The sequence below is a fragment of the Pelobates fuscus genome, chromosome 11, assembly GCF_036172605.1.
Source record: "Pelobates fuscus isolate aPelFus1 chromosome 11, aPelFus1.pri, whole genome shotgun sequence".
Classification (NCBI taxonomy): domain Eukaryota; kingdom Metazoa; phylum Chordata; class Amphibia; order Anura; family Pelobatidae; genus Pelobates; species Pelobates fuscus.
The window spans coordinates 74,960,040-74,973,015 of record NC_086327.1 but is presented as its reverse complement, the minus strand read 5'-3'; positions in this window follow the sequence as shown (position 1 = coordinate 74,973,015).

Genomic DNA, 12,976 nt, shown 5'->3' with positions numbered 1-12,976 from the left:
TTAGGACACCAGCTTGTGCCATATGTACGTCACCCGCTCACGCAGCTAATCTTTGCCCCCTCTGTCCGGACAGTGCTCCCGGCTCATCCTTACAGCATCCCCCAAGGGCTGAGAAACAGACCAGAGACAAACTGGGTCATCCAGTAGTGTACCTAGGCAAATCTCAGAGTTGCAATAACTTCAATGAGGGCTCCTGCGGTTACAGCGCCTGCCGCTTATTACACGTATGCTCGCATTGTTTCAGGGCACATGCGAAATCCATGTGCCCAAATAAAATGTACCAGAAACCTTATTTGTTTCCTGTGAACGTTCCTGTATGCTGTCCACTCACCCCTCCAAACACCTTGTGGAATTTTTATGCACAGGTCTCAACTTGGGTTTTCACACGGGGCTCATTTACATGCCAACAGGGGTATTAGGGTGTCACAATTTGCAGTCTGTCACTAATCACCCTACTTCAGTCACTACCTTGTTACAACTTGAAGTGGATCAGGGATTTGTCATTGGGCCTTTTTGTAACGCCCACCCCCCCCCCCCCCCTTTTCCAGCTGGAGAACTAACCCTATCGGGTTTCCAGCAAAAATTCTCAGAAACTAAGACTCATTTTTGAACTATCCGCACCCCACTCTTCAGCCATCCCCAGCCTAAACTCATTGATTCCATCTGAGGAATTTTCCCTACAATACTCCACTATTGATGACGCTATTGCGGCTATCAGATCGGCAGGGTTGGGGCCTTGGCTTAGCAAGACGGATATTGTGAATGCTTTTAAATTGTTACCTATACACCCCTTTGTGGCACCTGCATGGCGTTAAGTGGCAAGACGCCTATTACTTTTTTACAAAGCTCACCTTTGGGGCCAAGAGTAGTCTGAGGATTTTTGACACGTTCGCAGAAGCTTTGTGTTGGCTCCTCCTTAATACCTGCAGGTGCCCAAATGTGATACATTACTTAGATGATTTTCTGTTCATCAAATCTAATTCCAAACCCCCACGTAGTCTAGACAAGGCACTCAAGCTATTCACCTCCCTTGGTGTCCTCGTGTCACCCACTAAAGCCGAAGGACCAGACACAATCATAAACTTTCTTGGTATTTTGCTGGATTCATCAACAATGATGGCCAGCCTCCCTAGAGGAAAGATCGATCACATCCTACACGATATTAGTCACTACATGCACAGGGGCCTTGCAATCGTAAAGAATTACAATCACTCGCCCTGTTCCCCACCTTCTCCAACGACTATGTCCGCATATCCTTGAACTGTCCTGCGACCGCTGACCTCCAGATGTGGTACAAATTCCTCTCGAACTGGAATGGGAGGAGCATGTTCCTCCCGCAGATTAATTCACGGTCACCTGTCATTTGGACAGACGCGGCATCATCCGCGGGATATGCGGCCATTTTCGGCACAGAATGGCTCTGGGGGACCTGGCCAACAGAAACACAGGGCATTTAGGGGTTTAACACTAACTCAGCCCTATTTGAAGTATACCCGATATTTGCCGCAGCTGTCACTTGGTGTAGGTTGTGGAAAGGGCAGTCCGTACGCTGCTTTTCTGACAATCTGGCAATATGCCACATTATCAATAAGGGTCGCTCTTCCTTCTTGGCGATTATGAGTTTCCTTAGGAAACTGACATGGCTGGCAGCTACCCATCAGTTCCACATTGTATGCTCCCATGTTCCCGGCATATGCAACACGGCAGCTGACCAGCTATCTCGCTTTCAATTTCAGGCCTTCAGACTGTCCCTACACTCGGCAGCTCGTGTGACAACCCCAGCTCCAACTTTCCAAGACCTTATCATGGAGTAGATGAACTACTTCAGCACAGCCACGTTCTCACCAAGTTAGCCTTATCCACCAGCACTCAACACGCATATCACAGAGCTTTTCACTTGTACAAACAATTCATTTCTGACCATCACCTAGCCAACTGGTTTGAGGTTTCTTCACTGATAGCTTTTGCATCTTTTTGCCACCTTAAATTTAAATTCTCACATAATACTATTAAGCTGTACCTCACGGGGATACAACACCATATGTATTGCTCCTTCCCTAACCACAAAGGGTTCTTAACTTCTAACCCATCTGAACACTACTGAAGGGCATAGCGAAAGCAGACGGCCCAGCAACACTCAAGAGACTGGCCATTGACATTAAAATGTTCAAATCCTTTTCCGACCTACTCGACCAGGCACCATTTGAACCCCATACGAACGCGGTTATTAAAACCGCCATTTATCTAGCCTTTTATGGGTTTCTTAGACCAAGAGAATTCACTATTAGTGGCCAGCACCATACCTCACGAAACACACAGACTACTACGTCCTGACCCTACCTAAGACCAAAACAAGTCAGATAACCTACTACCCCACAGGGAACAATTGGTGTCCGGTGAAAGTACTGGACGCTTTCTTAGCCACAACACCAACACGTACCACAAAACCACTACTATTACTACACGATGCAATTCTTATCACGGCAAAATTCATGCTTTATGTCCGTATGCTTATCACCAGACTTGGTCTAAATCCTAGCAACTACTCAGGGCACTCCTTCAGAATTGGAGCGGCCTCCACGTCCTCTAGCCAAGACATTCCAGCACATGTGATTAAGACACTGGGTCGCTGGAAGTCCTCGGCTTACGCCACTTACATCCCACACCCAGTCCAAGAGATTAGGAGGACTTTCATTAAGATGTCTACTTAATATGTAATAATGTACTATAACTTCTGAATAAATGTTTGCTTTATCTCTTTTTGCCCACTTTATTTACCGGCCTACAGCATACATCGGTTTTGGCACACCTCAACCGACTATTTATTTATCTTCACCAGCGTATTCCATATCATATAAGAATGCCCCGAACACAAATTGGAAGGCATGGCCTGAAATTGTGGGAGGGGCTATAGACCTACTTAAGGGACTCCCCCCTTCCCTTACTTACCTTCGTTGGTCTAGACGAACAGGCCCACCCTCCACTCCCATTAGCTATATTTTCCTCTATGTAAGCCCACTTTATTTACCGGCCTGCAGCATACATCGGTTTCGGCACACCTCAACCGACTATTTCCTTTTAATTATTTCTCTTCACCAGCGTATTCCATATCATATGAAAATGCCCTGGACACAAATGTAGATTTATCAGTTAGCCTATGAATATGAACTTGCACTTGTACTAATAGCTCCAACAATTTACCATAAATGCCTGGAAATTTGATGTTAAATCAGATTTTAATTGAAATTTGTTCTTGTATGAAAGCATATTATTTAGTGCATAAGCCATGGCATAGATGGCTCTGTAAGCAGAAAATGGAACTCGGTAGGTATTGACATCAAAGTATAAATTAAGTGTTCCTTCCAGTGATTCTTTGCCAGTGCATTTTTTCTCTACACAAAATGTATGTCTGAATTTTGTGTAGTTTAAAGGTAAACACCCAAATGCCTCATTCCACACTACAGCAGTAAAGATGTCATCAGGAAAAGTGAATGGATTTACAAGGAACATGAACTCTTTCAAGCCAGGAATTTCTCCTTTATGTATAGAAAACAAAATAGATCCATTAAGTGTTGTCAAATAGCTGCCAATACTGGTGTCTGAAGCAAATGGAAGTGTTGTTGGAGCAATCCATACTTTCCCATTTGTAAGCATATACTGTGCTGTATATATTAAGTCAATAAAAGATAATTTATCACAGAAAGCAACAACAACATTAGAAGATGATTTTTTTTATTATTTCAGACACTCTTTTAACGTTGTAATAAGTATTTGAAATGATTTCAAAATAATCAATGCATATTCCATTTTTAAGGATCTCTTCTTTGATTACCAAACCGGCTTTATAATTGCTGTCATCATCAGAAACAATAAGACCAATCCATGTCCATCCAAAGTACTTGAGCAGTTGTATTAAACCTTTATCTTGGTTACGTTCATTAGGAACAGTTCGAAAAAAAGAGGGGAATAATGCCTTATCACTTAATACTGGATCTTGGGCACCATAACTAATCTAAAAGGGGAAAAAAATAAGTTTAATATATGGCTTCTTTTAGCTATACATGGCAATAATGTTTCACATGGTTTGCGTATATTGTGTTTTGTTACTTTATTTTTTTTCAATTCACTGTTTTCATATAGCAGTATAAAGTTTGTATAGAAACAACACACCTCAAGTAATTCTGAAGCAAAAGATCAAGAAGAAAAGGAAAAAGAAAAAAAAAAAGGTGGAAGAGATAGGCACACTACTTATGCTACAGGAGTTCTTTTTAGGCTTCTGCCATTGCATTGCTTACCCAACCCTGGTGCTCCTGCTGCCTTCTGAAGAGGGAATCAGTTGGTCAACGGTTTAGGGCCTCTGGTCAGCATCCATACTCACCTAATAGATCTCTATGATATTGGTCGGATACAGTGCGGTGTTGAGTAGAGTTTCAGACACACAAATGGAGGGCAGTTCATCCTTGCATGTTCAGAAGTGACCTATGATTCCCCTGTTCTGGCTCAAGCCAAGAACAAGAAGTGGGTTCGAGAGGCCAGCAGGAGGCACAACTTAGATGGTACGTTTTTTGAAAACTCTACACAGCCTGAGCAAGATGCTCAGTCCTGTGCTCATCTATGTTAGTGTTGTTCTTGGTTTAAACTCCTGGTATTCCGGAACCCCAGTTTGTCTATCCAGGTGTGAAATTGTGTTACTAGGATTATTGGACTTGAACTACACTTTTAGGATTACCTTTTTGACTATTGTTTGTAATATCCTTTTCCCCATCCTGTCTACCACATCTTATGCTTCCTGACCTCCCTGGGGCAGACTGACAACGAATATCTGGAATGGCGGAGGAAACATGATATAATCATCACTAAATTACTTACCACTACAAAGACCGCAGACATTGGGGGCACTACTTTGGTACTACATCACCTCTTCAGAAAAGTGTGCCACTGATGGCACTGACAACGTCTTTGCTGAGCTCTACCTATGTTGCTTCTTCGGGGCTATACGAAATAGGGAGTAACACAGACAACATCCCTTGCTCCTATAATCATACAACATAGAAGCTGTAATGCTTGAACTAGCTGTGGTAGAAGAAGCTGCAGGGCCAGTGGAAGGAGCAGCAAACGTTTTTGCATTATGAAATGGCTGAAAAATCTAATTACCTCCTGGGTGTTGAATCAGACATAATGGACATGATGTTAATCCCACTATTCTGAGGCTGATACTATTAGTAGTGGTTGTGGCAGAGGTGGTGGTGGAGGCAGCGATGGAGGAGGTGTTAGCAGTCTTCATGGGCGAGAAAGAGGTGTTTAGACTCTGAGAGGCTATGGCACCACTGCTGAAGGTGGATTGTTAAACCCTACCCTTTCCTTACCCTCCCTTAATTTCCTCTGTTTATTAGGATGTAACATTGATGATGCTAGTTTTTTGTGATAATGAATTATTATGATTGCATATTGTGTAAACTAACACAACTTTATTCAGCACAAATATGTTTTTGTTGCAAACTTACTACTGTGACATTATTGACGTTATTGTGTTTGATGAGGTTAACCCCTTCAGGACGGAGTCAATAGTACACGTTCTGATCAAAACAAAACTTAAACAAAAACTGGAATTTGCGCTACATGTCTGTTCAACCGTAATTCACCGCTGTCACATTAAGTGCACCCACACTTATTATATATCATTTTGTTCAGGAGAAACAGGGCTTTAATTTATCATTAACTATTCATATATGGAACATAATTAATTATGAATAAAATTTAAAAAAATGTGGGAAAATAAGATTTTTTTTTAAATTTGTATTTCCGTCTGACATTTTAGCTGTTAACGTCATAATACTGTGGTTTTACTGCAAAAAAATATTTGTAATCAGCGATGTCTCACGAGTACAACAGTACCCCCCATTACACAGGTTTGATGGTGGTTTTGGAAAGTTACAGGGTCAAATATAGAACGTTCCATTTTCAAATTGAAATTTGCCAGATTAGTAATGTTACCTTTGAGACGGTGTGGTAGCCCAGGAATGAGAATTACCCCCATAATGGCATACCATTTGAAAAAGTAGACAACCCAAGGTATTGAAAGTGGGGTATGTCTTTTTTAGTAGCCACTTAGTCACAAACACTGGCCAAAGTTAGAGTTCATATTAGTTTTTGTGTGAAAAAAAGCAAAAAAACTAATATTTGGCCAGTGTTTGTGACTAAGTGGCTACTAAGAAAGACTGGACATACCCCACTTGCAATGGTCCCCCCCCACTTGCTATTATATTACAGTCAAAAACTTTTTTGTTTTTAAATGCAAGCTATTGTGACACCAGATATGAGTGGCACTGTGCACTGGCAGAGGTTGGCAGAGTACACGCTGTAGGCCTGACACCCGCTTGAAGGACACTGACTGCTATTATATTACAGTCAAATACTTTTTTTGTTTTTAAATGCACGCTATTGTGACACCAGATATGAGTGGCATTGTGCACTGGCAGAGGTTGGCAGAGTACACGCTGTAGGCCTGACACACACTTATGAAGGACACTGACTGCTATTATATTACAGTCAAAAACTTATTTTTGTTTTTAAATGCACGCTATTGTGACACCAGATAAGAGTGGCAATGTGCACTGGAAGAGGTTGGCAGAGTAGACGCTGTAGGCCTGACACACCCGCTTGAAGACAACTAACTGCTATTCAATTTATAACAGTGAAAAAAGATTTTGGGTTTTTAAATGCACGCTATTGTGATACCAGATATGAGTGGCACTGTGCACTGGCAGAGGTTGGCAGAGTACACTCTGTAGGCCTGACACCCACTTGCAGACAACTAACTGCTATTCAATCTATAACAGTGAAAAACGTTTTGGTTTTTTTTAATGCAATCTATTGCGACACCAGATAAGAGTGGCACTGTGCACTGGCAGAGGTTGGCAGAGTACACGCTGTAGGCCTGACACACACTTATGAAGGACACTGACTGCTATTATATTACAGTCAAAAACTTTTTTGTTTTTAAATGCAAGCTATTGTGACACCAGATATGAGATGCACTGTGCACTGGCAGAGGTTGGCAGAGTACACTCTGTAGGCCTGACACCCACTTGCAGACAACTAACTGCTATTCAATCTATAACAGTGAAAAACGTTTTGGGGTTTTTTAATGCAATCTATTGCGACACCAGATAAGAGTGGCACTGTGCACTGGCAGAGGTTGGCAGAGTACACGCTGTAGGCCTGACACCCGCTTGATGGACACTGACTGCTATTAGATTACAGTCAAAAACTTTTTTTGTTTTTAAATGCACGCTATTGTGACACCAGATATAAGTGGCACTGTGCACTGGCAGAGGTTGGCAGAGTACACGCTGTAGGCCTGACGCCCGCTTGAAGGACACTGACTGCTATTATATTACAGTCAAAAACATTTTTTGTTTTTAAATGCAAGCTATTGTGACACCAAATATGAGTGGCACTGTGCACTGGCAGAGGTTGGCACCGAACCGAAAATTTAGTGTTCGCGACATCACTATCAACCGGCATTCAGAGCTAAAATACAGCAGCGTGTGGACCATTTTTAGCCCAAGGCAGCTCATCTCATCAGGCCTTTTTTAGTCGAATGTATCGCCCACTGTCAGTCCCTTCGGGATCCATCCCTCATTCATCTTAATAAAGGTGAAGTAATCTAGACTTTTTTGACCTAGGCAACTTCTCTTCTCAGTGACAATACCTCCTGCTGCACTTAAGGTCCTTTCTGACAGGACACTTGAAGCGGGGCAGGCCAGAAGTTCTATCTCAAATTGGGATAGCTCAGGCCACAGGTCAAGCCTGCACACACAGTAGTGAAGGGGTTCATCGCTCCTCAGAGTGTCGATATCTGCAGTTAACGCGAGGAAGTCTGCTACCTGTCGGTCGAGTCGTTCTCTGAGGGTGGATCCCGAAGGGCTGTGGCGATGCGTAGAACTTAAAAAGCTCTGCATGTCCTCCATCAACAACACGTCTGTAAAACGTCCTGTCCTTGCCGGCGTGGTCGTGGGAGGATTACTTTCACCTCTTCCCCTGTTAGATTCCCGTTGTGCTGTGACATCACCCTTATACGCTGTGTAAAGCATACTTTTTAGTTTATTTTGCAAATGCTGCATCCTTTCCGACTTGTTGTAATTTGGTAACATTTCAGCCACTTTCTGCTTATACCGGGGGTCTAGTAGCATGGACACCCAGTACAGGTCGTTCTCCTTCAGCCTTTTTATACGAGGGTCCCTCAACAGGCACGACAGCATGAAAGACCCCATTTGACCAAGGTTGGTGTAACGAGAATATACCCCTACATGCAGGATCCAGCTAAACAGAAGGCAGAACAGAGGAGAGATACGTCTACCGGACCTTAGAATGGCCGGACTTGACGTATATAGGAGAAGTACAGAGTCAGGAACAATCCGAGGTCAAGGGCACAAAGAGACAGCGTAAACGAGGACAAGCCGGGGTCTGGTACACAGGAAACAGCAAGCCGGCAAACAGAACAGACAAGGATAAAGCGAAAACGAAGTCAGAATACAAAGCCAAGGTCAAGTACGGAGGAACACAACTGAACACAACAAGCGCTAAAGGGAACTGTAGCAGAAACCACGATAGGGCAAGGAACTAAGGGAAAAGGGTAAGTATAAATAGGTTCAAAACTAATGTGATTGGCTCCTGTCACTTCCACACCCCCAAAAGGTAAGTGTATGGGGTGTGTGGGATGACAGGGGCCAATGGGAGTCTTTTGGCAATTTAGGCTCCCACTGTCTCTTTAAGAGCGCGCCCGAGACTCGCGGCGCGCTCTTAGATTCAGGCGGGACATGTGACCGCATCTCGCGGTCACTGCCCGCCTTCCCGTCTGAAGCGTCGGATGAGCCGCGTGCGGCTCGTGCAGCCGCAGGACTGCGCGCGGCTTGAAGAGAGGACCGCGGCCGGCCCCTGGGAAAGGTGAGTAACGCTACAGTACCCCCCCTGAGGACACGCCCTCCGGGCGGGCAGGACTAGGTCGGGCAGGAAAACGCGAATGGAAAGAACGCACAAGGCGGGGAGCATGAACAGCATCAGCAGAAATCCAACTGCGCTCCTCAGGCCCATAACCCTTCCAATGTGCCAAGTACTGAAGCCGACCCCTAAGGAAACGAGAGTCAAGAACAGCAGACACTTCGAATTCCTCATGACCCTCCACAGAGACAGGAGGAGGAGGAGGAGCATGCCGGGTATAGCAGTACGCACGTAAGGCTTCAACAACGAGGTGTGAAAAACATTAGGTATGCGCAGATTCTTAGGCAGACCCAAGGCATAAGAAACGGGATTAACCTTATGTATAATACGATAAGGACCAATGAAGCGGGGAGCCAATTTCATAGAAGGCACTCGGAGGCGAATATTCCGCGTGGAAAGCAAAACTCTGTCCCCCACAACATAGGAGGGAGCCGCTCTGCGATGCTTGTCAACCTGAGCCTTCTGGCGAGCAGCAGAGTCAACCAAAGAACGCTGAACCTGCTCCCAAGTATCACGCAAACCAGCCAAATGCTCATCCAGAACTGGCATGCCCTGTGAGGAGAATGCAGCCGGGAGAACAACGGGATGCTGGCCATAGACGACGTAAAAAGGACTTTTGCCGGAAGAATCATGAGTGGCGTTATTCCGAGCAAATTCAGCCCAAGGAAGCAGGTCAGACCAATTGTCCTGATGGTGAGACACAAAACAACGGAGGTACTGCTCCAGAGACTGGTTGGCACGTTCAGCAGCTCCATTAGACTGGGGATGGTAAGCGGAAGAAAACGAGAGAGAAATACCCATTTCTGTACAAAAGGCTTTCCAGAACCTGGAAATAAATTGGCTACCCCTATCGGACACGATAGATAAGGGAATGCCATGTAACCAAAATACTTCTCTAGCGAAGATAAGGGCCAGTTCCTTGGATGTGGGCAACTTGCGAAGAGACACAAAGTGAGCCATTTTGGAAAACCGGTCAACTATCATCAGGATGACTGTGTTACCATTCGAAGGGGGTAATTCAACAATAAAATCCATAGATAGGTTGGACCAAGGTCTCTCGGGAACGGGTAACGGATGCAACAGCCCACAAGGAACTCTACGAGAGGATTTCATACAGGCACAAGTAGTACAAGCACTTATATAGTCAGTGACATCCTTTCGTAAGGAATCCCACCAAAAATACTGAGAAACAGCTGACACTGTTTTGGAAATACCAGGATGTCCAGCAGTCTTAGTATCGTGATATAGTGACAGAATATCCCGTCTCTCGGGAACGTCAACGAACAATTTATCATTAGGACTCTCGCTAGGTGCCATGCTTTGTTTCGCTTGTATGGCCTGCAAGAGGGACGAGGAAATAGATAATACAGTAGTTGCTATTATCCTGTCTGGGGGAATGACAGGAGTAACATCAATCTCCTGTTTGTCAATAGTTTCAAACTGTCTGGACAGAGGGTCCGCTTTAGTGTTCCGATCACCTGGCCTATAGGTGATTATATAATTGATAAATAAATACAATAAAAAAAGGCTGCGCACAAATATAAAATCCAATGGTTAAACAAAAAAGGAGAGAATAAGTCCAGCTATTATGTCCTTACAAGTGTCCTTGGATGTTGAGGTCTTCTACTTGTGTAGTGGTATCACTTAATATGAAAGATAAAAAGGAACAAGGAACAACCAATGGTGTAGTACGTAAAATTCAGATATAGGCATGAAAAATAATAGTATAAAACTCACATTTACCAGAGCTAATGTCCAGCTCTGGAGTGAAGTGCGTACAGCGGTTTAATCCCCGCTTATGGGATATAAAGCAGGTTCCTCTCCGTGAGTGGTTTTCAATTCTCGGGATAAAAAGAAGAAACAGCCAATAGTGCTCACTGTATGGCAATATAAATAAGAATAATAAAAAAATGTACTTACAAAATAAGAGCAGACACACTGCTCTTTGATGACAGCTTGGGTGGATTGATCCCCACCTAAGGATTTCTTTGGGTACAGGAAACTTCCAGGAGTATTCAAGGTTTCTTATAAAACCAGTAAAAAATGATAAAAATAACAATAAAAAGCCAGGGTAAAATAGAAGTTATGTGTCTATAAAAAAGATAATTGGCACAAACAAATGACCAAAAAATACTTTAATATATAAAACACAATATTTTAAATATCCATAACGCGTTTCGTCACACAAGGACTTTTTCACACAAGCACTATTGGCTGTTTCTTCTTTTTATCCCGAGAATTGAAAACCACTCACGGAGAGGAACCTGCTTTATATCCCATAAGCGGGGATTAAACCGCTGTACGCACTTCACTCCAGAGCTGGACATTAGCTCTGGTAAATGTGAGTTTTATACTATTATTTTTCACGCCTATATCTGAATTTTACGTACTACACCATTGGTTGTTCCTTGTTCCTTTTTATCTTTCATATTAAGTGATACCACTACACAAGTAGAAGACCTCAACATCCAAGGACACTTGTAAGGACATAATAGCTGGACTTATTCTCTCCTTTTTTGTTTAACCATTGGATTTTATATTTGTGCGCAGCCTTTTTTATTGTATTTATTTATCTTGTTTTAAAGGGTTTGAGGGATTCCCTTTTTTTAAGGTTGCTGCCAAAAAAGTTATCTAGCGCTGTCTTATTCTTTTTATTGATTATATAATTGAAATGGGACAAGAACAGTGACCACCTAGCCTGTCTGGAAGACAATCTTTTAGCTTCGCTAAGGTAGGACAGGTTCTTATGATCCGTAAATATGAGGATGGGATCCTTAGTGCCTTCTAACAAATGTCTCCATTCTTTGAGTGCTAAAATGATAGCAAGGAGTTCACAATTACCCACATCATAATTCTTCTCTGCTTTGGACATTTGTTTAGAAAAGAAGCCACAAGGATGCAATGGCTTTTCAGGAGACTCTCTTTGAGATAAAACAGCACCTACCCCGATATCTGAAGCATCAACTTCAAGTATATAGGGCAATGAGGGGACAGGATGCTGTAAAATAGGTGCAGAGGCGAACGTAGTCTTAAGGAAGTCAAAAGCTTGAAGTGCCTCGGTAGACCAGACACGAGTATTGCCATCCTTTTTTGTCATACGAGTAATAGGTGCTACAATAGACAAAAAACCTTTGATAAAACATCTATAATAATTAGAGAAACCCAGAAAACGCTGGATGGCTTTTAGACCTTGAGGCAGAGGCCATTCTATGACAGCAGCGAGCTTCCGGGGATCCATACGAAAACCCTTAGCGGAAATCAAAAACCCCAAAAACTGGACTTCGGATTGGTCGAATAGACATTTTTCTGATTTACAATAAAGACCATTAGCAAGAAGGGTCTTCAGAACGGTCGTAACATGTCTGTGATGAGTGTGTAAGTCTGTAGAATATATTAAAATGTCGTCCAAGTACACAATAACAAATGAGTGAATAAAGTCTCTTAAGACATCATTAATACATTCTTGGAATACTGCTGGGGCATTGCAAAGCCCAAATGGCATGACGGTATACTCATAATGACCTGACCTAGTGTTAAAGGCTGTCTTCCATTCGTGGTCCTTTTTTATACGTATCAAATTGTATGCTCCTCTAAGATCTAATTTGGTGAATACCGTAGCATGTTTGAGCCTGTCAAACAATTCTGTTATTAATGGTATAGGGTAAGCATTTTTGATGGTGATTTTATTAAGACCTCTATAATCAATGCAAGGTCTTAAATCACCTTCTTTCTTCGATACAAAGAAGAACCCCGCTCCAGCCGGAGAAGAGGATCTCCTAATAAATCCCTTGTCTAATGATTCTTTAATATATTCCTCCATGACACGGTTTTCTTGAACCGATAAGGGGTACACCCTGCCCTTTGGAGGTATAGTGCCAGGCAACAAGTCAATAGCACATTCATAGGGTCTGTGAGGCGGTAATTTGTCAGCCTCTCTTTTATCAAAGACAGTCTTTAATGATAAATACTGAGA